General features: G+C 37.3%; 1 protein-coding gene and 1 pseudogene across 1 annotated transcript in view; both read left to right on the top strand.

Moving 5' to 3' along the window:
• Positions 1 to 25,614, top strand: part of LOC145667722 (head-specific guanylate cyclase-like) — a 649,486-nt gene that overhangs the window by 538,778 nt on the left and 85,094 nt on the right. The gene's annotated exons all lie outside the window — the stretch shown is intronic.
• LOC145668633 (5S ribosomal RNA) lies at positions 12,901 to 13,014 on the top strand (annotated as a pseudogene).

Below are 25,614 nucleotides of genomic sequence, written 5' to 3'. Positions count from 1 at the left end.
TTGGGTGTCAGTCTTTGCCCCTTCCTTGGAATCGATCCTTTGTCACCCCTTGGAAGAAAGCCCTGCAGGCGTTCCTGCGCATAAAAGTAGAAATTTTAAGATTTAAGAAATTAAAATTGAGAATGAAAGTATGAAACAAATAAGTTCTATAAAGGATGGCATACACAAGATGTGTAGTTGAACAGGCAAGCGAATTTCAACCTTATGCATTAAATTTAAAATACTTTCAGTACACCAGTGAAAACGAAAATAAGTCTATCTACACAGTTAAATAAGCATTTTTTTTTAAAAAATTACCGTAAGACTTTATAAACTTTTCCCACCACATAGACCTTCATATTACCAACCACCGGAGCGAGAAGCAGAAAATGGACAAAAAGTGGCTTATTATATTCTACCATCTTCATATCTTATGTCTATGTACAAAGCTGAATATTTGTTGGTTTATTTATATATTTTTCCGCTATAGAAATTCATATCACTGGCTGAGGATAATCCTAGGCAGTGCTTTTATTGACGCAATGAAAGGTGCCGGTAATCATCATAAAAATGTAGTTCTCATTCTGATTGGTTGCGAGGATAAAATTTTAAGAAGTGGGAGGAATTATGGATACTGTCATTTCTGCCGTGTCGTGACAAAACGCTGTAACTTTGGCGGAGCAGTTTTGCGAAAAAGAGCCGTAAAGTTTTCATCAGAAAATGTGATCTGTATCGTGTAGAACCAGTGTATCTTGACTTTGGAAACACATGGTTACATGTAATGTTACGTAAATGCATGTTGTGTGATTAAATTTGGTGAAAATTGATTGGTTGACCATTATTGCCTAGTTACACTGGTTCTACACGATACAAATCACATTTTCGGATGAAAACTTTACGGCTCATTTTCGCAAAACTTCTCCGCCAAAGTTACAGCGTTTTGTCACGACACGGCAGATTTACTGATCGTATTACGTATTTCAATGTTTATAAAATATTCTTGTTTCCATCTTCAAATTAATTCATTTTTTTTTTAAATATATAGGTTAGGTAAATACAAAATAAAGAAGGTACTGACGCTCCGTATTGTACAAGCGAGCGGATTTTTGACATTTTCATTCTCTTACCTTTCATCAATTGCGTATTGCATTATTTAGCTTACTATTTTTCCCCACTCAATATCTCATCCAGTGCCCAGTAATGACATATAAATGATAAGATTTGTGTCCGCCATTTTAGGGTAAATAGGGATTCATCTTTTCTCTAATCCTTGTTACACTTAAAACGGCGGACAATAAATGCACGCGGAAATGCGAAAACACAGAAAAAGAAGTCCCTGCTATATAAAGAAAATATAATTTTTATATTATTGATATTGGTATCACATTGTTCTCCCTAGTGAATATATTTTACTTTGATTATTTTAATTTTATGGAAAATTTAACCTTTATCACGTATATTAAAGAAAAGCGATGAACCAGACATGATTTTTTAAAATGTTAGCTGGTTTGTTGATTGAGGTTACCATCCTACTTTTGCACCGATTCTATATAACACGGAAATGCAAGATCTACCAGCTGCGAATCCAAGAAACACCAGTAATTCTTTACCTTCCAAATAATAATAATAATAATAATAATAATAATAATAATAATAATAATAATAATAATAATAATAATAATAATAATAATAATAATAATAATAATAATAATAATAATATATTTATCAGGGTGTCTATCGGTCACGAAAGTCACGAATGTCACGAAAAAGTCACGAAATCAGAAAACGGTCATGAAAGTCACGAAAAAGTCATTAAATTTAGCTTTTAGGTCACGATTGTTTTTAACTGTACAGATGTAAGTACAGATTGAAAAATGTTGTTCTATAAAACGTCAAAGTTCACTACCATAAATGTCGATCGTCGGCTTTAGACGCTACCAAATCCCAAGCAAAGTACGTTTCTATCGCACGGATGAAAATTCGGCCTAACTCGCACTCAAATTCGCTCTTGAAAATCTTAGGAAATTTTATGATTTGGTAAAGATAAGGTCACGAAAAAGTCACGAAATTTCATTTTGGAATTTTAGTAGACACCGTGTTTATTATTATTATTTGTAGTAGTATTGATGTGAATTACTATGAATTTATTGTTGGAGTGACTTTGTACCGTTTCCCTTGAGTGATATTAACCATGAGCAGTAAATCTCATTGAGAAGCGTAAAGGAAATAATATGCGATATTTCCTGAAAACCGGGTATTTTTTAAGAAACGTTGTCGTTAAATTGCTTTCATAAAACTGGATGAATTGATTCTCTTCTCTGGGCTGCGGGATTCAGTATTAGAGCTTTGTTCTGTAATGCGTAGTGTCCAGTTAAAAAAAAAAAATAGTTAACGAAGCCTAAAGGCCATAATTGTGGGACGTTAAACGGAAATATTTCATTCCATTTTTTTTCTTTTTATATTACCTAAATAAAGAAAAACGAAATTGGGGAAATTAACTCTCTTTCTACTCGTTAATCCTTCTCTTATTTCAATCGCAACCCAATAATTATGTGAGTACTAGGTTAAGTATAACTATCCTTGAAATGAAGTCAGCGTGATGTCGGATTTTTATGAGGTTAAGATGAGCAAGTATGATGTCAGAGTGAGATATCAATTGTCGACTTAAAGGCGAGTGAGCATTATGTGAATTTTCGAAGTGATGCTGTGAATGTGAGGTCGAGTAAGCATGAGAACAGATTGGCATGTAAACGTGAGGTTGAGTGAGGGTGATGCCGAAAGGAAGATGTGAGAGTGAAGTTGAGTCAGTGTGAATCCGATTGATGGCATGAGTTTAAGGATGAGTGAAGTTAAGTCAAAGTGGGAACATTTGACCATAGCTACTGAATTTAAAGAGGCTTTGGTGTTGGGTGAACTTCAGAGCCCCATTTTGATTAGGTTAGACTAAATCCTTTTATAATGGACCATTCATGTTAATAAGCATTATATCATTAAGCTGCCTCTTTCCATTTATGGCCTCAAACTGTTCTTTGTTATTACCCCGTAAAAAAATAAAAAAAAAGTACTGGGAGGTAAAGTTAGAAATAGAAATGTTAAATAGAAGATATCCACTATACTCGCATTTCTACTTAGCCTGCTGTTCGGGAAGTTTCGAGCCCTGAATAGAGAAGTTACCAACTTCTACTATTTTATATAATACAGAGGTATAGATCGCGGGAAGAAGAAGTACTCTATTATTCTTCACTGATTTTTATAAAAACATTCATTCAGGATGAATTTAAAGATTCAGAAACATAATCCATAGTCAATCAAAATCAAATATTTTACGAAAGTTCTCGTGGAACATGTTTAAGTATAAGATATCCTGTTATTCGTTATTAAATTTATCTTCGTGCAATGGAAATCATTAAACAACCTTAAAGGAAATAGTAGCGCCTATATGTGCCATATTTCTTCAATGTGAAATTGTATTTTTTTTAAATGAAAATTATCGTGAAACATATTTTAATTTTAATTTGGGAGTTTACTCTTATATTTTTGAGAGACTTTAACCTCAAATAGTGGGATGACTGATAAGCATTAAAGAAAATATGCGGCATGCTGCATCAGAACAGAATCCTTTGTCATTTGTCATAATTAGAAGAATTTGGTGAGAATTGTTAGAAATGTTATCATATAATTTAAATGAGAAAGCTTCCAAATTTGAGGGGAGATTACCAGTAGCGTAGCGTGGTATTCCGAAATGGGGATGCCAAAGTTAGTCACTTGTGCGATACAATACTACTAAAATCAGCAATACATAGCTATACCGATGGGAAATATAGGGTTGTAAAAAATTTTGGGGGGGAGGCCTCGTGGGGCATACAGAAGCAAATGCGTGGACTACGTCAGAAGCCAATAAGCAATTGTCTCACCTTCTTCTTACCACTACCCTGTGACAAGAAAACTCGGCCCTGCTGTTTATGAACATTGTTTCCAGTATTGTTCCCTTTATTTCTTTCTCGTGGGCAGCTTCTTTCTCCGCATACCATACTTCAATCTTGTTCTTTAAAAAGTCACTCCTAGAAATTTGTCATCTTGAGTCCGAAACTCAGACGCCCATTCGTGAATATGGGCCTGAGTGTATACGTATATCATTTGAAAATGTAAATAGAAAAGACTTAAATCAGCTCTGGGGACCTGTTTCTGAGTATGTATTTCGTTTTCAGATATCCAGATACTGAAGGCAGGGGCGCAAATCTGTCTTCAACGTTCGCGAAACGGGTAAGACCGTTCCCATTTTTTAAAGCGATGTTCAAAATATTTATGAAGTTGAAAAACAATGCTGTGGAGGATCAGAGTTGTCTTCAACATTTGGAGGAAGGCAGATTTGAGGGAGGAGGGCATATTTGAGGCTTACTCTGTGGGAGGGGTGATGAAACTCATATTACGGTAGATGAATCTGATTTCTGAGGTGAACCTGTTGTATATTATATACCAGGCGATGTAGATAAAATTGTGATACGTATCAAGTGTCGTGAACACATTCTGAAATCTGAATACATGCATATATTTATAATTGATATGTTTCTATTTACGCATCCACAATGATCCACTTTAAAATTTTAAGACACTTGTTTTGTAATGACTTCCCCAAAACTATGAAAGAAAATCAACTATGTATGGCGCAACAATACTCTTATTTGAGCAAAATTAGATGATCACAATAGCATTATAGGAATCGTTACAGGAATTAAACAAATAGTTGAAAATAGACTAACAATAATAAATGATAATGAAATATTAAAAAACACGATTCTTTTTTAAAAATGAAACAAGTCAAGGGAAACAATTTCATCCCACTTTCCTTTGTAGCATTCGGATACAAATCATCACAATTTCAAATCGGATGGAGGGGACATGTCCTTCTCATCTCCTCGGGATATGTGCTAATGACTGAAGGGCCCAAGCAATCTTTGCGAGGGGCGAGAATCCTAGCTCTCTTGGTCTACCAGATCGGTGACCGTGATTCTACAGAATGCTTTATATTTATGCTTGTGGGTGTGAGCTCCCTCAAAGAATTTCTGGTCACGCCACTGGACATACTATGTATTTATGATGAAGATTAATAGTTTGCCTTTAATTACGATTACAATTACGATGCATTTAATTACGATTAAAGTATAACTATTTTTTATACTATTATTTACATAACCGACATGATTCAAAAGGCATTGAACTAGCCATTTCTGTTTTGTTGTCTTTCCTTGACGTTAGCGCTCGTACGTTCTGTACAGAAACTATAGCTTAGTTCAAAATAGATAGAGTTGGAAATACTTGAAGATATGCCAGCGTATATCTAAAGCAAAATGTAGAGTTGCAAGGGGTGAAGGGAGTTAAGAAAGCAAGTAGTTGCGCATGCGCACTCCACAGAAAGCAGACGAAAACCCCGTTTCTTGCAGTAGGCCTGGATGCCCAAGGAACATAGCATACGACAAGAGGAAAGATAGAAAATGTGCATCTGAGTAACGCGCATACGTAGGTTCCGCTTATCAAAGTAAGGCGAGAGAGCACATCCAGAAGATTGCAGTGGAAATAATTGTGATAATTACAAGCAAACAATTTATATACAATGAAATACGTATTTTTACTTATTAACAGGGGATGCCGGGCATACCGGCGTTCCCTTGCGCTACGCCGCTGGAGATTACCTACTTTGGATTTTATCCACTTGTCTGTGCAATAAACTGATCGGAATTATGTTGACGCCCTAAAATACGTGATACAATGTTTTATCAAAATCGAATAATTTTTACATATTTTATTCTGGAGTGGAATTGACTTTACTGATTTTAAAATTCTTATGACTGGGGAATGTAGACCCTAAAATGGGGTTGTTACGGAAAGTTGAAGAAAGATACGAAATTTCGTAACACTTGGATAAGGTTTACGGGGTTAAACGGCCACACACAAATGTTGATTGAGTTGGAAGTTTTAAAAGTTTACTTAAAATAATACTATATATAGTCTATTCGTGCGGAACATACCAGATGCGGGATACTTTCCCATCTTCTTTGTCAAAATTTCAGAACAACATAAGAAAAAAATAAAGAAAATCTTTGAGTTTAACGTAGCACAATTATGCTCGTTAGGCTAAGGGAGGAGATGATTAGAGGAAGTGAATGATAATAGAAGAACTCGTGGAATGAAAAGTGGGACAAAACAGGAGTACCCTGAGAAAACCCACGGACACGATCTTGTCCACCACAAACTTACTTGGCCGGGGATCGAAACAATAAGACCCCACGCACCAGAGGAAGCGCTCTACCACTGAGTCACCGTGCCACACAACAACAACATAAGAAAATTAGAAGTTACTAGGAAACATTTTAAGAAGCAATACCTTTCAAAGGTAAAAATCACTGCCCGATGATCATCTTTTAATACCTCCATGAGCAGAATAGACTGATATGTCCTTCTCCTATATCATCTTTTTAAAACCATATACGTTATCCGCATATTATCCTTTATCCGTATATTATCCGCTATTCGAATGTTCTACTACCCGGATATTATCCGTTATCTGAATTTTATCCATCATCCGGATAAATATCCGGATATTATCCGCCATCCGGATATATCGATATCGGAATATTATCCGTCATCCAGATATATCGATATCCGGATATTATCCGTCAGCCGGATATATCCGTTATCCGGATATTATCCGTTATCCGTCATCCGTTTTGTTATCCGTCATCCGGATATTGCAAATCCTGATAAGTTTCTATCCGATATCCAAATAAAAAATTATCCGGATATGGCCATCCCTACTTTTTACCCCTATAGGTCCACTTTTTCAGCTTAAAAATAGTCCAGAAGGATTTTGTTTTAGGAAAGTAGGGAAATATCCTCTCTTTGAGGAGACAGACAACTGCTTGATGTTCAGGATCCGTATTATACATAATTATAATAGTAGTTAGTCTCATATTAGCACTCCCTGCTAATCTAGTGGTTAGCGCGTGCACTTTTGATGCACGGCGTCCCAACTTCGATGTCCGGTACTAGAGGCTTGAAAAATTTAAACACATTGTGGTGGTTCGGATTCCATTTTTAACTGTGGGTCCATGTCTCATAAGTCTCAATGCTGGAGGGATACTAAACTCTAATCGAACCAATCAATAGCTAATGGGCTAATATTGTTGTAGTGTTTTATTTCCAAGAAAGTACACTTAACCCAGCTGTAAGCAGGAAGAAAAGAAACCTAGTATTTTCATAATAGGTATTGTAAAAGTTTAGTTGTAAAAGGTATATTTTCTCTCTATACAATTATGAAAGAAAATAAATTGAATAATATGAATCGTTTTCTAAAAAAATGTCTTCTTTTTAAAAGTCTGACATATGGTAACCCTAGCCAAAACTGACGCAAAATTTCAATGAACTAACTAATCATACTTATGAGATATGTAAAATGACGGCATTAATGAAAATTTAGGAATTTCTTATAATTTTTCTTTATCTTGTGTCGATTCTCATTTACCGTTTTAACATCCAAGTACATTAAGTGATTCGAGACAGTTCTTCAATAGAGATGCTATAATACGAAATTGAGGAGTCTCTTGATTTAGAATGGAGCGAAGTCCAGTCGAGTGGAGCAGCAATAACACAAATGGGAGCCGATATGCTGACCATATATCGCTCAAATAACTGCTGTGTGAAATGCTATAGCCGTTAGTCGGACGTAATACTGACTGTCGCCAGATTATCTTTTTCTATCGTGTACTATGCAGTTTTCTGATCTTCCTTCCATTTAATTATAGCTAAAACACTAAATATTATCCGTCCCTCTAACTGCATCCGAGAGCTTTTATATATATATATAGCGTGTTACCCAATCTTATGTGGAATCTCATGAATTGTTTTTGTTCCGTTATTGATGCTGAATAACTTACCATGCACGTTACAACAGCATACATTCATTGTGACAGAGTATACCTAAACCAGCAGCTATCTTTTGACCCAAAGGCCTACACAGTGGAGTACAGACTAGATTCTATAAAGAAATTCTCCATCATCCTGCGATACAAGTTCCAGGGGACAAATGGTGTTGTGAACGCATCGAGAACCAGTCAACCAAGGCTTAACAGAAGAAAAGTTGATCGATATCCAAGTTGTATATCATACGAGTCCAAAAAATTAGTGTGAAGACTTTCGAGCAAGTCTGAGCTCTCCTTTCGCAGTGCACAAGGCCTTGTGCAAGTGTGAATTTGTACCCCTATCAAGTTAGTGCGATTCAGCAACTGCTGCCTGTAGATATAGATGCCCAAAAGGACTATTGTCATCATTGGTTCATGAAATCTGTAACGCCAGAAGGAAACGAACTCGATAATTGGTACTGGACTGATGGGCCATGGTTTCATCTGTGTGGATACATCAGTGCCCAGAATTCTCCGGTATGGGCCAGTGACAACCTTCGTGTGCTGAAGAAGTTGCCAGTGCATTCACAAAAAGTTATCATTTTGCATACCATTTCACGTTGTCGCGTGTTCATTACATTCTTTGAACAAACAGAGACCTCTGAACATTGTGTGACTATGCTTACGACATTGTCAGCTGAGAAAGTTGGAACGCACATATTTTCAACAGGATAATGTTACAGCCACGCAGTTGAGAACACAATACGTTACTTGGCAGTGTATTTTCCAGGATCTCTAAAGAGTTATGGCCGCTCCATTTCCATATATATCACATGCAGACTTCTTGTGGGGTCATCTTAAGGACTTCGTCTACATTACTCATCTTCACAGTAATCTGGAATTAAAAACCAATATTTGTTGCTTTGTTGGTAACAGCTCACACATAGCATTAAAAAGGTTTTCAGCAACATCATTTGTCGCTTCCACTTGTGTAAAGAACAAAACTGCAGTCAATTCCAGCACTTAATGTAGAAAATGTACAAAATAATAATAAAACATGTTTTCTCATGCGGTTGTGCAACTTTTTGAACACCCTGGAAGAAAAGAATAAACAAATAACAGTGTTAGGTGTATACCACGTGAAAGAGTTTGGTTTGTATAACATGATATTTTGTCAAATTAATATTGAAACCGGAGGCTAGTCTTTGGTTAGCTGGAGATTCCGCCCCTAAACTTTCGCGTTTCCTTGGCATACGACCTGGAGCCTCATGTTTTAGCCTATACTTCTTAATACTTTGCTTGTTCACTCACTTTGTCAGTTTCAAAATCTAAAAATTGAGTTTCTATTCCAATTTGAAGTACCTAATCTTTTAAGGTCTTCATTAAAAGTAACTTCATTTGATTAACAAGGACAAACTTTTCTTCTCTGCCTTAGATCCCCTACAAACTAGAAATATTTACTTTTCGTAATTTTTCTCTGCAACCAGACCAAATTTGTTGATTCTAGTCGTATCTGAAATGCCTAATACTTATGTGATGAAATGTTTTTCAAAAGTAGCACTATTATAATTACAGTGCAAAGAGCTTCTTGCTTAAAGTTTGCTATCCCATGTAATGAAAATGCTCCAGTTAGTCGAGTTATCTTGAAGTTAGTCGAGAATTTCTGAACAACAGGTTCAGCGTTAAAAACAATCATCTTCATGATTTAAAAGTGTTCGTATATCTGAGAATGTTGATGATGTAAAACAATCTGTTTTTCCAGTCTCCTAAACGTTTTGCAATGAAACATACTGAAGCTGTGGGGCGTCATAGCGAGAGCATAAGAAGAACTGTACAAGAAAATCATACTTTTGTTCAAACTACTTTCAACACTATTTCATATTTTTAAATAAACAACTTTCTATCTGCAATACTTTTTTCTCTTCTATTAGCGTTTAAAATGTTGCAAGTTTTATTGGGCCACCCTGTATATTAAAGAATATTATCATGGTGATGGAATATATAGAATACTAGCTGGGAACTTTGCCTTCAGATCCTCTAATTTCCCCGGCCTACAGACTTCGCTCTTCTCATATCAATAATATGTCTCTAATTTATTAAGGCCCAAATAGGTTTTTCCAATGCTGGTACAAGTTTAATAATCTGAGGATCCACCTTGAACCCTCTACCTAGCTTTTACATTTATAAATTAAAAAAAAATCAGTGCATACACTAATGCTCATACACATTACAAGTACACTAATACACAATATCTCATTATAAGTTTAAAAATACAATCGTGTTCTGTAATACGTGTATGTCTAAAAGGATATTTTGTGGATGAGATTTTCAGATATATTTACCATCTTATTATAACAACTGCAACCCCCATTCTTATTTCTTCCCTTTAGATGGAAACATCTAAATATGTTGGAACACTTTTTTAAGTACTTTCCAGATATATATACTCTTCAAAGATTTCGAGATATGGCTATGTTATTTTAACAATTACAATCCCCTTCTTTTTTCTTTTCGCTTTCTTTTCCTAGTAGAGGAAATATAAAAATGCGTAAAGATGTCTTTAATTATTTCAAATGAAAAATATAAATACCAAAATTCATGCCTTCAAGTTTAAAGGATTGTAACAATTGTAACCCTTTTTTTCTTTCCGGCTTTTTTGCTTCCGTTCTCGGGAAAAACACAAAAACATGTGTAATCCTGTGAGGACGCAAAGAAATTGACTTCCCAAAAGACATCCGTGCTTATGATTGGGTATTGAGTGATTTTTTGTCAATTCAAATGCAACTGAGGCTTATAAACCACACCTTTGCTCTTTGTCTAGATATTATGTTCATATACACCACCCATCATCAACAGAACGGTGGCTGTGTGTTTATTTACCACGCCCGTCTTTAAAAGCTTAAATGGGAAGTCTATATATCAAATTTCTTGTCTTTACCCTTCATAGATATGAACATTTTAAGATAATAGATCCCACCCGCCTTTTCCCTCTTCCCCGCCAAACGTCCAAAAAAATTTCGTTAGTGAGACCTTTTGCCACAACCTGTACCCCGGCCAAGTTTCTAATTTAAGGCTGGTTTAGTCTGGGCGTTGGTCAGTCAGTCAGAACTCTTTTTTCACAAATTAAAAGTAACTGAATGGTATGCAACCACCCTTACTTTCCGGTACATTTAGGTTGCATGCCACTCAGGGACAATTTTTCCTAATGATCCTCTATTCTAGTGGTTCTCAACCTTTTTTAACTGATGACACACCACCGTATGCCTACGACGGCGTGACACACTTGTTTGATTTTTAAATTAAAATCATATATAAACTATAATAGTCAGTGGCTTATGCAGAGTTTCATCAAGAGGAGTTCAAACACTCAATCTCATATCCTCTCAGGATACGTATGATTTTAGTATAGCCTATATCAGTAGTTCTCAAAGTGGGGTCCATGGGACCTAGCCAGAGGGTCCGCGACGCCTAAAAACTGAAATGTGTTGTAATAAAATGGAACCCATAGCTGTTATGCAAGAAATATTTTTTCAGTTACTAAAAAAAAATTAGGAATTATACCTACGTTTCAGGGCCGGGTCCAGGATTGTCTGAGGGAAGGGGGTGCACCAGTAACTACCAAACTAACCAATCACACTGAAACTCTTCAAAGTGACATGTGACAATGTTCTTTATCCCTGACAACAATGATGCATAGAACTGAGAAAAGTATTTTAAAGAGGTTCGCAAGTGTTATGCAGGAAAAAATGTTCTTCTTTCCTGGTTCCTTCTTTACTTGACAAATGCTATATTGTTTTGCTTGGTTAATCCTTTTCCTTCAACCTTTTGAAAATCGACTTAAACTATTGCTTTAGCAAAGCTCTGCTTTCTTTTAAGCCCCAAACAGAAACCTGATGGCAGAAAGTTTCGGAAAGGTTGGTATTTTCACTGCTAGCTTCCCGTTTTAGATTGTGTATATTTACAACGAAAGGGGGTGCACGTGCACCTTTGCACCCCGTAAATCCGGCCCTGCTACGTTTGTAAATGTAAATGTTTTCCTAGTTTACTAAATTTCTTCCCTGAAGCCGGTCAACCGCTATAAAGGACTACATCAAGTGAGAGAAATTCCTTCTTTGTTAGGACACTTTTTCAAGAGCAGTTATATATAACTGCACGACGCCTCTGAATTTCATGGATATCATCTACAAGCAGCGGAAAGCTCCTACCATTATCACCAATTCCAGATTTAAAAAAAAGAAGCAAATGTTAGTCATTTCTATGCTGATAAAGATCAAACCCCTACCCCGAATTCTGGGATTTCCAAAAAAATGAGAAACCCCTCCCAAATTAGTATATTTTTTAATACCATGTTAAATTTCAGATAGCATTGCAAGGGGGTCCGCAGACTACTTTCCTAATGAACAGGGGATCCGCGTTAATGGGAAGTTTGAGAACCACCGACCTATATCATATATCTTAATATAACATTGTAATATCTTCCCCAAGAAGGGTTAAAATGCCGAAATCCCACTTACACATGTCACGGGTAATAGTGTAAGATTAAAAATTTCTATAAAATTGTGACTCTATGTAATACTGGGCATTGTTGCTGTCATTGGAGGCAGTGATTGGTATAGTTTATCTCAAAATTGATTTTAACTGATCGGTTCATTAAAGTACTAATATTTGACGACGCACCTTATGAGATTGTGCGATACATCAGTGTGTCGCGACTACACCGGTTGAGAACCACTGCTCCATAAGAATACATGGGGATCCGTATCTTCAGATCAACTGGATCGATTACCTCCATCAACGATCTCGATTTCTCTTCTGACTATCTACATGAGGGAAAAATTGCTGGTGATCCAAGGACACAGTAAGTGTATAAAGAAGTTTTGGTAAATGAACCTCCTTTAAATGGTGTAATTATTACGTGTGTAGTTTAGTTTAAACTCTTTACGTTTCTATTTCTCCATCTTCCTGTCAGACATTGTCAAGTGTAATAGATAAGATCAGCGAAATGTTGACTATACGACAATCTGTAATTTATTGCGTATGCTGAATATACCGGTTCTCGTCCGATCACCGAAGTCAAGCAGCATCGGGCCTGGTCAGTACTTGGAGGGTGACCGCCTGGGAACACCAGGTGCTGTTGGTATTTAACCGTGTAACGTGGGTTCCTGTCACCACGGCATGGCGCGTCCTCAGGTTGCGGATCGAGGAGAAGGCCTCTAGATATAGAGGTTAGCTGCGAATATACTGAATAAGCAGTCGCGGACAGACGACTAGGAGTGGTCCTCCAGCTTGGGGGTTTGGGTAAGGCTAACACCCTCATCCTGTAAAAAAAAGGTACTTGTTCAGAAACATTCACAAAAGCCTCGGACAAGGACTGATAACTTGGCTCGACATCAGCAAAAGAAAATGGACATGAGATTTGGAACATGGAATATTAGGAGTCTTTATAGGGCAGGCGCGTTAAAATCTGTAACGAGTGAGTTAGAGAAATACAGGATGGACTTAGTAGGAGTTCAAGAAGTTAGGTGGGAAGGAAATGGATCTGAGAATTCCGGAAATTTTACGTTCTTTCACGGGGAAGGAAATAAAAATCACCAGTTAGGAACAGGGTTTTTCGTTCACAAACGAATATTACCAGCAATTAAACGGGTTGAATTTGTTACTGACAGACTTTCTTTTATTACCCTTAAGGGACGGTGGTGTGATATTATTGTTTTAAATGTACATGCTCCAACTGAAGATAAGGGTGACGATATAAAAGACCCGCAATATCATATGAAATTTCCATTAGGGAATTTCAATGCGAAGGTAGCACGAGAGGATATTTTCAAACCGATTATAGGGTACGAAAGTCTGCATAAAAAAGTAATGACAACGGTGTTAGACTCGTGAACTTTGCAACATCCAAAAACCTAATCGTGAAGAGTACAAAATTCCCACATCGCGACGTTCATAAATATACTTGGACATCACCAGACGGGACAACACATAATCAAATTGATCACGTTTTAGTAGATAGAAGAAGACAATCTAGCATAATTGACGTCCGGTCGTTTAGAGGGTCTGATTGTGACACTGATCACTACCTGGTAGTAGCGATAATACGGGAGAGATTATCGTTGAATAAAGGTAATATTCAATGTCCGAAAACGGAGAGATTTAATTTAAAGAAATTAGAAGAGAGCCAGGTAAGAGAGGAATACCAGATTGAAGTTTCGAATAGATTCGCGGTTTTAGAAGACTCGGAGTGCACTAGTGTTGAGGATACTTGGATTGAAATTAGAGATAGCATTAAAAGTTCAGCAATAGAAAAATTGGAACGGATATTTGACCAACTCCCGCGATACCATATGAAGATTCTATTAGGGGATTTCAATGCGAAGGTAGGACGAGAGGATATTTTCAAACCGATTATAGGGAACGAAAGTTTGCATAAGGAAAGTAATGACAACGGTGTTAGACTCGTGAACTTTGCAACATCCAAAAACCTAATCGTGAAGAGTACAAAATTCCCACATCGCGACGTTCATAAATATACTTGGACATCACCAGACGGGACAACACATAATCAAATTGATCACGTTTTAGTAGATAGAAGAAGACAATCTAGCATAATTGACGTCCGGTCGTTTAGAGGGTCTGATTGTGACACTGATCACTACCTGGTAGTAGCGATAATACGGGAGAGATTATCGTTGAATAAAGGTAATATTCAATGTCCGAAAACGGAGAGATTTAATTTAAAGAAATTAGAAGAGAGCCAGGTAAGAGAGGAATACCAGATTGAAGTTTCGAATAGATTCGCGGTTTTAGAAGACTCGGAGTGCACTAGTGTTGAGGATACTTGGATTGAAATTAGAGATAGCATTAAAAGTTCAGCAATAGAAAAATTGGGACACGCGGAAATACGTAGGAACAAACCATGGTTCGACCAAGAATGCATAAAACTAGCAGAGAAGAGAAAACAGGCAAAATTACGGTGGCTACAAAATCCGAATGAAACAACTACACAAAATTTCGCAGATATCAGGCGGGAAACTTCCAAAACTTTTAGAACAAAGAAACGGGATTTTTTGAAAGCTAAAATTAAGGAACTTGAAGATAATAGTAAAAATAAAAATATTCGGGACATGTATAAGGGGATCAGCGAATTTAAGAAAGGCTTTCAACCTCGTGCTTATATATTAAAGAAATCTGACGGAACAGTTCTCACTGATACGGATAGCCTCTTAAATAGATGGAAAGATTTCTTTGACGATTTGCTGAACACGCAGCCAAAAACTAATGTGCGTGGAGAAAAGGAGATACACACCGCAGAACCGTATATTCCAGAACCCAATCGAATAGAAGTGGAAGCCGCTATAAAGAAATTGAAGAAACACAAATCTCCGGGTGTAGATGAAATTCCGGAGTTAATTTTAGCTGGAGGCGAAAAATTGTGGAACAAGATACACAAACTCATTCTCCTCATCTGGAACAAGGAAGAATTGCCACAAGAGTGGAAAGAATCAATCATTGTTCCAATTCACAAGAAAGGCGATAAAACTGACTGTAATAATTATCGAGGCATTTCTCTTCTGTCAACATCCTATAAAATCCTTTCAAATATTCTGTTAGCAAGATTGACCCCATACGCAGATGAAATTATTGGAGATTATCAGTGCGGATTTAGACGAAATCGATCAACTATCGACCAAATATTTACCATTCGCCAAATACTCGAAAAGAAGTGGGAATACAATACCCCGGTACATCAACCATTTATTGATTTTAGAAAGGCTTACGACTCGGTTAGGAGAGAAACATTATACAACGTTCTTACAGAACTTGGAATACCGAGAAAGCTAATTAGATTAATTAAGATATGTTTAAGTGAATCCCAAAGTAAAGTCCGGGTACGAAAATTTTTGTCCACGAGCTTCCACGTCGAAAATGGCCTGAAACAAGGGGATGCGTTGTCGCCATTATTATTTAACTTTGTGCTGGAATACGCCATAAGGAAAATCAAAGATAGCAACCAGGGCCTAGAGTTGAACGGCATTCACCAGGTTATGGCATATGCTGATGATGTAAATTTAATAGGGGATGATAGGAGAACAGTAGAAATAAATGCAGAGATCTTATTAAACGCTTGCAGGGACATGGGTTTAGAAGTAAATGCAGAGAAAACTAAATACATGGAAATGCGTCGGGACCGTAGTACGGCAAATTGTGGAGGCGTTAAAATATTAAATAATGCTTTTGATAAAGTGGATACTTTCAAATATTTAGGATCAATATTAATAGACGAAAATCATATTCACGAAGAAATTAAATGTCGACTAAAAGCAGGAAATTCGTGTTACTATTCGGTTCAAAATCTCTTGTCGTCGCGAATTCTGTCGAGGAATTGGAAGCTTAAAATATATAAAACGATAATCATGCCTGTTGTTCTGTATGGTTGTGAAACATGGTCGCTTACTCGGAGGGAAGAACATAGACTGAAAGTATTTGAGAACAGGATCCTGAGACGAATATTCGGACCCAAGAGGAACGAGAATGGGGAATGGCGGAAACTTCATAACGAGGAACAACATAGTTTATACGGTTTACCCAGCATTGTTAGAGTCGTCAAGTCTAGGAGGCTTAGGTGGGCAGGTCATGTAGCTAGAATGGAAGAAAGTAGACACGCTTTCCAAGTCTTGACTGGTAGACCCATAGGAAAACGACCATTAGGAAGACCTAGGCGCAGATGGGAGGACAATATTAAGATGGATCTCGCAGAGATAGGAATACAAAGTAGAAACTGGATGCAATTAGCTAAGGATAGAAGTCAGTGGAGAGCTTTTGTGAACGCGGCACTGAACCTCCGGGTTCCATAGGCCATAGAGTTAGTTAGTTAGATATAAGTATCATTCCTTCAAATCCATAGTAGGTACGCCTATAGTCATTATATCTGTGAATAATATAGGTTTGAGCATTAGTTGTTGAAATTTAGTCTAACTTTTCAGCACCGAGGCTATATGAGACATGTACCTACAATTTAAATCGGAATGCGAACACCGTGATGTATTCAAATTTCAAGACTCTCCCATCGGAAACCTAACTGGAACCTCGTACACAAAAGGTGCACGCCCTAACCACTAGACAAGCCTTTTCCAACCTGGGGTCCGCAAGACTATATCATAGAGTCCGCAAGCCAATCTTAGAAAGGCTCACACAGTGATGAGAAATACACCATTTTAAGTTAAATGATCGAATTAATAATAAAAAGTCAATTTGCGTGAGAAGTGATATTCGACTTACAAGAAGTTGCATATATACTCCGCTTTTTCTGACAGAGCCAAAAAGCGTGTAGAGACTTATATACAGTACGTGCTGTAAAATAACTTCTAACGAAAATCTTCTTTGACACAATAGATTACTCGAAAAGGAAAGAGAGAATGAGAAATTCTTGCTCGGCATCCTTTCATTTGTCAGAAACCATTGACCGAAGCTATTTTCTGTGATACATACATTTTTCCTCCTTCTTCCCTGCACCCTTTCCCTGCATCCTTTTGTTGTTATAAGTGCGGAAAGTGCTGTTTCCTCCAGATTATTTATTTACAAATGATTTCATTGAATTGCCGCATGAGCTAGGTGGTAAGAGAAAATCTGGCGAGTAAGATGCGGCTAGTACAACCCGAACATATTTTTAACAAACTGGGTGCATTGAACTATGCTGTGGTTCTTGAGCATCGGGGCGGAGAAGCTTGCACCTGACTATTTCTTTATCTAATTTCGAATGCAAGTCTTCAAGGGGTTGGAAAGAAATACGCTGAATCATATTCCAGAACACAGCTACACTTGATAATTGATGTTACTGGACAGTAGTGTACTTTTGAAGCTAGGGCATCATGTTTATCGGGAGTTAATGTGTATATATGTGTGTGAATTCCACATAATGGATCGGTGGCTAAAATCAGGTTCGCTAAAACGCGGAAGAAGCAAAACTAGTGACACTATAGAAGGAAAAAATAAGAAAAGTGTGCGAATTCAAAAGAAATTACGCAAATATTGTGATAACTGTTTAGAGATGGGATTTACTGTAGTTGAGGTAAACGGTGTTCAAAAACCGCAGTGTGTTGTTTGTGACGAAGTGTTATCGAATGAGTGTATGAAGCCATCGAAACTGCAAAGAAAGGTCGAAAGTAAACATTCTGAGCTGGTTAAAAAATCGGTTGAGTATTTTAGGAACATGCTGACAGAACTTAGTGCTTCGAAAAAGATGCTTAAGTAGTTTTCTCTGGATAAAATAAGGAAAGGCAGTGTTGGCTTTTTATGAAGCAGCTTTATTAATTGCGAAAAAAGGACTATCTCACACAATTGGTGAAGAGATGGTTATTCCAGCTGCCAAAGTGATGACACGTCTAATGTTTGGGGAAAAATTATCAAACGAGTTATCTTCAATTTCATTATCTAACAATGCCATCAAAAGAAGAATCGAAGAAATGCCTGGAAATGTACAGGACATGTTAATAGTACGAGTAATGGACAATAAATACATCACTTTGCAACTGGACGAAAGTATTGACGTTTCTGATAAACCAAATTTATTAGTTTTTGTAAGATATAAGCACGATACAAGAAGAAAAACTATTATCTCAATTACACAAAAACAATTACATTTGCTGTTCTTGACACATTTGTGATTGGTAAATATACAGTAGTCACTCCGTTGACCTGTTGATCTTATCTTTCATTCTTCTCCTGGTTCTCTTTCGGTTTTCGCTATTTCCAGTTTCTCGCTTAAGTATCCAACAGTAAACCAAATTCCCCTTCCCCTGATTTGTTGCTTTTGCAATTATCATCACACAATCGCCAGGAACAAATTGTCAATAAAATGTGAGTGAAGTACATTCATGGAATATTCGTTCAATTCTTATTTCAAAACGTAGATCTACACTATCACTACCAAAGCATCAAAAATTTTGCAATATATTAGTTGGTTTGGGTTGTAGCTCCGAGGTTAGACATTGATACATTGCTTAACGTGGGATACGACTACTTATGATAACATAAACAATCATTCATTCATGAAGAAGTAAAACCATTGTATGGATTGAAGGGAAGCAACGTTTACATTAAAGGACAAAACTGCATATAAAGGAAAATTTTATAGAGCGGTTATATAGACAACTGATTGATAAAGTAGCTGGTTTTGTAAATGTGAATGACTGCCTGAAGTATGGTTATAACGACCACAGTTCATATATTAATATAAACAAGGCTACTGATTTATCAAAATCCATTTTACACACTGCATACTTGATATTACGTTTTATTGTAGTACGAAACAAGTTAAACAAGTACAATCTTTAAATATTGTACATACAGATTTCACAAGATGGATCCTTTCTTATACATAATTTTTCGTTGTTATGACAACTAACTCACATCGTCGAATCACTATTATAACAAAATATAATCGTATAACAACCAGAAAAGAAATTATATCTATTTCTCTTTTCATATTCTTCTTCTTTCTTTCTTAAACAGCTTGTGCATAATTTAAAAGTACATTTTACCCAGAAATACAAATAAAGATATAATGAATATGTTAAAATACAGGTATATTTGTATGTGGCGCCTGAACAATAGGACCTTTTTTTCTCAAATAAAAAAGACAAATCCTGGACCGTTAACTATTACATACTAATTACTTAAGTTTCTGAATGACCCTCGTTTATATAAAAATTACAATTCATACAATCATATATCATAATTTACTTTTATATCAATATTATTTTCGTATTTTATCTTAATCATCTTAATTAATCTCATTTCAAATATTTATATACTTCAACGTCGATAACAGAAGGTACATTCAGATAACGGCATAGAACTTGTTTAATTTTAGGTTCTTTTGGGACCATTGATACGTATTATAAGTTGAAGGTTAACAAAATCTCTATTTTTTTATCGGGCAAAACTAAGAAGACTGCGAAAAGGATATTACGAGGAGTGTTTTTTAAGTAAGGTCCGTTTTGTTGTAGACACTAGTAGTTCGCGCGCATACCACAACGAGCGTGTGTGTCGTGTACCGGCATGCCTCGGGAACAACTGTGCTCTGTTTCAGTTCTGTAGCTGACCTGTACGGTTGTGTTCTGTGTTTTCACAATGTTTAAGACGATCAAGTCGCCCGCCGCGTGTGAGGTTCGCTCAGTGATACGGTTTTTGTCAGCAAGAAACCTGTCTGCTGCAGAAATTCATCGACAGATTTGCGAAGTGTACGGTGATACTGTTATGAGCGCAAGCAAAGTGCGTAAGTGGGTACGAGAATTCAAAAACGGCCGTGACAACGTCCATGATGAGGACCGCTCCGGTCGCCCTTCTTCGATTTGGTGGCTTCAGTGGAAGCGAGGGTTCGTGAGAACAGGCGCTTCACAATAACAGGTCTCTCAAACGAATTTCCTGACGTGTCGAGATCAGTGCTTTACAAAATTGTTTCTGAACACCTAAAGTTTAGGAAACTGTGCTCCCGTTGGGTCCCGAAACTCCTAACAGAAGACGACAAAAACCAAAGAATTGAGTGTGCGATGAAGTTCTTGACTCGTTATCACGAAGAAGGTGACGGCTTCTTGAGTCAGATCGTAACTGGAGATGAAACATGGGTTTCGCATATCACTCCCGAATCGAAGCAACAGAGCATGGAATGGAGACACACACACTCGCCTGTAAAGGTGAAGGCCAAACAGACTCTGTCCCAGCGCAAAATCATGGCGTCGGTGTTTTGGGATAGGCATGGTATTTTGTTGGTCGACTTCATGCAACGAGGAACCACTATCAATGCAGAAGCATACTGCCAAACCCTGAGAAAGCTACGCAGAGCGATTCAAAACAAAAGACGCGGCATGATGACAAAGGGCATTGTCCTTCTCCTTGACAATGCAAGACCTTACACTGCAGGTCAGACCCGCGATTTGTTGGACAGTTTTTGCTGGGAAGTTTTAGACCATCCACCCAACAGTCCTGATCTTGCGCCGAGCAATTACCATCTGTTCCTCCATCTCAAACAACACCTCAGTGACAACCGTTACAATGATGACGACGATGTGAAAACAGCAGTGAACTCTTGGTTATCGGAGCAGGCGGCACGTTTTTATGAAGAGGGTATTTTGAAATTGGTTGAGAGGTATGATAAGTGTTTGAACAAACTTGATAACTATGTCGAAAAATAGAGTAAAGTATGTACTTTCTGAAAATACATTTGCTTTCTTGAAATAACCTTTCGTTGTGCACTTATGTTCAAACGGACCTTACTTAAAAAACACGCCTCATATTATGACATTTACATAATTGCTATTTTAAACAAGAAAGATCAAATATATGGTATGTTCAAACAACATATAAGTTAAAATTGAAATATCGACTATATCCAGAACAAAACACAATAATTAACATCACAAGCAAAACTATTGTTATGGTTTGAATAAAAGAAGTTCTTATCAAGATCATGAATGTACGAATTGTTCCATTTGTTGATTCATTGAATTATCTTCATAGAATTCAAATGAAGTACAAATAACAAACAAAATCATAATGGTATTTACAGTGAAGTACAACAAAAATCAATTGAATATATTCTCGGACGCCGTAACTTTAGCTTGGGTTACATGACCAATGAATTCATTCAAGTTGCATTGAAAATCATAAATCAGAATACAATCTTGCGCGTTATTTACTTCTACAGTTCTTTGTTTCCTATTTTGAGAATTTTTGCCATCTATGAAATTTCTACGAAATCCAATTCGAAGGAAATTAGATTTAATGAGTACATGCTTCTTAAGTGTAATACGATTAATATTGGTATTGTCACTAGGATTAGGTTCGGTTACACGATTACTATTACTGTTACTACTAAGATTAGGTTCGGTTACATTACCGGTAAAATTAGATTCAGTTCTCATTCGTTTTACTGGTGACGAAATGTCGTGTCTTCTAATAGATCTGTACCTATTCTTTCCACAATATTCACGGTAATTTGTCCTATCACGGTTTCGATTAAGGTTAGTTTGGTTCAGGTTAGTACTGTATTGTACCATTGATGGATTTTCAAAATTTTGCAATGTTATATCTAGATGATTGAAGTTAACGCACTGCACCACATTCGGTAAAATCACCATCTGATTGTTCACTATTATCATTTTGGTCTTTTCGTTGAGTAAGCATTTTAATAGCTCCAACTCACTCGATCAATCAATACAAACATTGGTGGGAACACACTTTCTCTTTTGGAATTTCACGAATACTGGAATCAACTTTGTTCTTGCTACATGAGAGTTTGTGTAACTCTCTCTCTCTCTCTCTGCACTGAAGTACCAATTGTCGATTGCAGTGATAACAGTATCTCATGCTAATATCTATTTTTATAAATATTTTATGTATTTACTTATTTTTATATTTATTTATCACTGACATCATGACGTGATTCGTTGATCTATTCTAGACACTGGGCTGTCCCCCAGCTGTTCTACCTTCAAACAGCGGGGGAAACGATCTCTAGCGTTGACACGCCGGGAGGCAAACCATTTCGATTGAAAATGGAAAAGGAGGGGCGTATTACAATGTCTGTTATGAAGAATTCACATTCCTTTTCCCTCGCACTCAGTGACAAATATTTTCATGCGAAACAGAAACTACGCAGCCCTGGAAGTTTAGGCAGAAACCATACCTACTGAACACTGGTCGCCAGCTCTAAATTTCTAGTCGCCAATGGTGACCTGGCGATCTGAAATTTTGCGCCCTGGTATAAGGCATATACCAACTACAACGTGCTGGGTTCTCTTGGCTATATGGAAACGCGTTATCCTTATGAAAGATGGGGTCTGGTAAAGGTCTAGATAAGCCGGAGAACAACATTGACATCATCATTAACATATGATGCTCTTATCATATTACATCTCTGAATAAACGACAAAAATGAACGAAATGTGAAGTTTATTGTCCTAATACCAACATGCCAGGTTTACTTTCTCTAAGGAATTGTGAATACACGCTATATTTTCCCACTCGCCAGCAAGTCTATGTATATGCACAACTTTTCGTTCAATAGCAGCACCATGCATTAGCCTCGCCACTGTAGTCTCTCCCACACCAAAGACGTTCTCAGAGATTAAGTAAGTATCATTAATTGGTAATACAGAAGGTAGATCCGTCTATGTATCCGATTTTGACGTCTCATCTAGCACGTAACCATCGTCTTTTGCCCTTGATGTAGCCATAACTTCCATTGTAGAAGGCTCCGTTAAGATAAAGGAAATGGAATCTTGAGCTACTTCTTGTGGGCTTTCCAGAGGTCACGGACGGTTGTGACAATGAGATGTAAGTACTCTTTTCAATAGACAAAACCCACAAATGTCCACGTGACTGGAATTCAGATGCCTGGATACCGGAAGGGAATAGCCTGGATACCTGTGACTGGATCCATTTGTTGCAAAAAATCTCTGTGTAGAACGGAGTGTACTTGATGAAGCCTTATCCATATGCACATGGACTTGATTTATTGCATTTCCATACAAACGAGCAATATTCTGTACAAATTGATCTGACAATATGTTGCCGATAAAATGCCATGTTGATTTTGCAGTTTTTAGGCACCTGCCGAATCGTTAACTTAGCGTCATAGCAGTATACCGCTACAACCAGAAATCCTTTCGAGAAAGTTGTTTTGCACTGACTGATAGTCAGGGCAGGTTTTTGCCTCTACGTCGCGTCGGCTCAAATTTTGCCACAATCTGATAGATAAATTCATCCTTCATCGAGTGTGGCAACAAACCCCATTTTACGAGGATAGATGGCGTTTGTACAGACACTTGCGGTGAGTCTTTCCCTCCAATGGACTACAGTAAGCATATGTCCACGACATTTAAACACGATACGAAACTTTAATTTGCTACCTAAGTTGTTTTTCACAGGTGCTTGTGCACGTGCAATCGTTTTGTCATGACACGTTGTATAAGAGGATTTCCTGCTTAGCCATTCGTCACAACTTCGAGCTATAGGTAGAGTCACCGCAGCACATGGCTGCCTTCTACTTTCCTTATTGGATGAACGAAGGATTTATTATCGTGGTGTTTATGTCGATTAATTATGTTCTTGATGGTCGATAACCTCAAGCTATATCCATTTTCCCTGCACTAATTTTGACGCTGTGTGACAGAAAACGCTGCGTGGGAAATGGTACGTCGTAGCCTTCCCAGAACTTTCACCTTGCGAGTCACGATGCACACATCACATACACGCAAACTTGGCCCGATACAAGAGTCTTCCTCCAGCAGTTTGAGTCATTTGTTTCGGTCAATGTGGGCAGGGGTGAAGGTTTAAAATTGGACACATAGAGACGGATCGATCTTCTGTAGTACTAGAGGAACATAGCAACGTATACCTGGATCTAACTATAGATTGTTTGGTACCCGTGCGCTCATACGACGGTCCAGGTGATCTGTTTGAAATATTAGTCCTCGGTCTATTAGTTATGGTCGTCCGAACTATCACATCTCTCTATGTGCTTCCCAGTACGCTCGACATGTCTCTTGTGAACTGCTGCCTTTCACTTCAAACAGAACTAGTGGAAACGGACCTACACTGACGTCAATTCTGAGAAATGACCATCCGATCTCTTGCAACATCATCATATAACCATAATTCCCCTCCTTAGCAAATTTCGTAGCTAGAGGATAGCCAGAAGGCTGAACCTCTTCTTGCAAGCACCATCAGATAACAATAATTCCTCTCCTTAGCAAATTCGTAGCTAAAGGATAGCCAGAAGGCTGAACCTTTTCTTGCAAGCACCATGGGTGTTCGAAGGGGAGGGCAGGGTGTGGCCCGGGCTCCCCTGACTCACGTAAATGTAGGTGCAATATAGCAAACCACGTATATTAAATACCATTCGTCATATAGCAACCATGAAGATGCCTCCCTAGATTTTTTTCGGGCACCCCTGCCACCAGCTCCTCTGAAACTTTCAGTTGCTTATATAAACGAGTGGTATATATATTTGTTTTAGTATTCTCACTACGAGCCTGCTCCCTGGTCTAGTGTGTAGCGGGTGCGCCTTTTATGCAAGAGATCGCTGGTTCAATTCCTGGAGGGAGGGCATCGAAAGCACTACAGTAGTTCAGAATAATAATAATTATTATTATTATTTTAAGTATTAAATGCTGCTCTACTTTTGCAAAAGTACGTAATATTAAAAAATATTTTAAGATTATGAATCCTGCACTAAGAAAATGATAAAAAAGAAAATAAAAATAAACGTAACGTAAATAAAGCAAAATTGATTTATTTTTATCTTAGTAACATCTGCCACAACAAAGGAGCAACATATTATTACGAAATTTTCATACTACGTATCTTGAATAGTGTAACGTCTGAAAGTGACACTTGTTCGCAGAGTTATGAGTTCTCATTTAGAACTTATTAACACTTCTTGCTATTAGAGGAAATGTTTCATAATGACGCCCCACAACCTTTCTTATTATTACTCTCTTCCTTTCTATTCTGTAGCACACTATTAGCAAATTAAGTTAATAATTCTAATTATAACGAAGGTATCGGGCTGCCGTAAAATAATATAGTGTGGGTGATGACAAAAAGTTTGTTTCTGCGTTCGTATTCAGGTCACAACGGAGCACAAACAAACACACAGTTTAATTACGACTGTACTTTGTTGACGACAAGAAATTAGAGACGAAGAAATAGCTTCTGGGATATGCATTACGTT

The sequence above is a fragment of the Thermobia domestica genome, chromosome 1 (genome assembly GCF_964235325.1).
Source record: "Thermobia domestica chromosome 1, izTheDome1.hap1.1, whole genome shotgun sequence".
NCBI lineage: Eukaryota > Metazoa > Arthropoda > Insecta > Zygentoma > Lepismatidae > Thermobia > Thermobia domestica.
This window is presented reverse-complemented; position numbering and strand designations above follow the sequence as displayed.